This window comes from Pelecanus crispus, chromosome 3 (assembly GCF_030463565.1).
Source record: "Pelecanus crispus isolate bPelCri1 chromosome 3, bPelCri1.pri, whole genome shotgun sequence".
Taxonomy (NCBI): domain Eukaryota; kingdom Metazoa; phylum Chordata; class Aves; order Pelecaniformes; family Pelecanidae; genus Pelecanus; species Pelecanus crispus.
The window spans coordinates 39,473,320-39,475,159 of record NC_134645.1 but is presented as its reverse complement, the minus strand read 5'-3'; the positions used below and the strand labels follow the sequence as shown (position 1 = coordinate 39,475,159).

The window sequence follows — 1,840 nt, the reverse complement described above, 5'->3', positions numbered from 1 at the left end:
TGTAAAGCATTACCAGGGTAATGAGCAGTTACAAAGACTGTCACTGCCGAAGGAGGCAAAGTCAGGGGGGAGATTTTGTTGCCCTTCAGTTGCAGTGACGGCACCAGCCAATATTTGCTTGCTACTCTGAATTAAACAACACAGTATAAAATACCATTTATTTCCTGCAAGGTCACACAAGCAGCTCTTACCAGGAAAGCGTTCCTTATTCCAAGCTGCTCTGAACACACCAAGCTTAAGCCGATACGTGAGCACATACCCCTGTAACCAAACATATACCTGCAAACTTTGGGAACAAAAAGCCCCACGGGGGCCCTACATTTGCGCACCGGTGTGACTACCCACGGCCACTTTCCACGGCGCGGCGTGCCCCGCCTCTCCCGCACACCCAAAACCCCACAGCGCTGCGGCCTCGGCGGGCTGCACCCGTGCGGGCCCACGCTGCCGCCGCGACCGCATAATTTTTCCGTGAACTTATTTTCTTCCTTCCTCCGGAGCACGGCCAAGCCCCAAAAAAGCCCGTTTTCCCTCCCAAAAAAGCTGTGTGCTCCAGGTGAGGCTCGAACTCACAACCTCGGCATTGCTCGGCTTTGTACTGCTGTATAAGTACCGCGCGCTAACCGATTGCGCCACTGGAGCCCTGACACCAGCTCCTCCCGAACGCTTTATCAAGGGCTCGCCCGGCCCCGGCGGGGGAAGGGCGGGCGGCGGGACGGCCGCCTGCGCCCGGCGCTGGGCAGCGGCCCTCGGCCGCCCCTGTTCTCTGCCCGGGCCGCGCTCTCGTCGTTAAGGGCCGCTAACAGCGGGGCGGGGAGGGGAGAAGGGCGGCGGTGGGCGCTGCGCCCCTCGGGGAGAGCGGCACCCCCAGGCACAGGAGGAAGGAGAGCGGCCGCGGGGCCCGGGACAAAGCCCTCCCGCCTCCCCGCCGGGCAGGCGAGGGGCCGCAGGGAAGGCGGGCGGCGGGCCAAGGCGGCGGCGGCGGCGGCGGCGGGAGGCCGGCCCCCTCCGCTGCGCGGGCGGGGCCTGCCGGGCCGGGCCGGGCCGGGCCGGGCCGGGCGGGGAGCGCAGCCAGGCGGGCTCCGCGCCGCCCCTGGGCAGCCCCCGGACACCGCCGGCGGGGGCGGGCGGGGCGTTAGGGCCGCTGCGGGCGGCGGGAGCGGCCCGGCCCCCGCCCAGCCCCGCGCATCGCTGCCGGCGGAAGCGGCCCCCGCAGCGCCGTACGGCGGGGAGGAGGCAGGCGGGGCCCGGCCCCGGCCCCGGCCCCGCGGGACCGAACCTCCTGTGGTAAAAGGCATTCGCCGCTGGGTGAGCGAAGCTCATCCTCGCCCTAATGCACGCCGGTGGGGAAATAGCCCACCCGTCTGTCGTGCTCGGGTCCGAGCCAGAGAGAAAAGCAACTAAATTACTTTCATTAAAAAATAATCCAGCCACCAAGCCAGGAAGCACGAAATTGCTGCTCTACCCTTAACTGGTTTAGTGGTGGACTTGGTAGTGTAGGTTAATGGTTGGACTGGATGATCATAAAGGTCTTTTCCAACCTAAACGATTCTCTAACTTACACTTTTATCCCTGTAGCATCGGTAGCCGCACACCCTTGGGCTTCGCAGTCCACTTGCTACACCACCGCTGTTGCGTGCAGCACAAGGGGTGCCCTGGCACTTTCAAAACAAGCAGTACAGGTGAAATGGAATCATATAAAATTGTATTTTGAATGATGCTTAATAGAAATAGCCAAAAATATTAGCGTTTATCCTGTATAGATAATTCATTGAGGGCTTGCTTTACCTCAGGACTGGCTTCATCTTATTTTCGGGTAGTGCAGGTACTTTACAGAGCATCT

General features: G+C 62.0%; 1 non-coding gene across 1 annotated transcript; it reads right to left on the bottom strand.

The window, feature by feature from the left end:
- Positions 1–545: 545 nt before the first annotated feature.
- Positions 546–639, bottom strand: TRNAI-UAU (transfer RNA isoleucine (anticodon UAU)). Its single transcript has 2 exons — positions 602–639; positions 546–581 (listed from the first exon to the last, which is right to left on the bottom strand). It is a non-coding gene; the product is annotated as a tRNA-Ile (tRNA).
- Between the last annotated feature and the right edge of the window lie 1,201 nt (positions 640–1,840).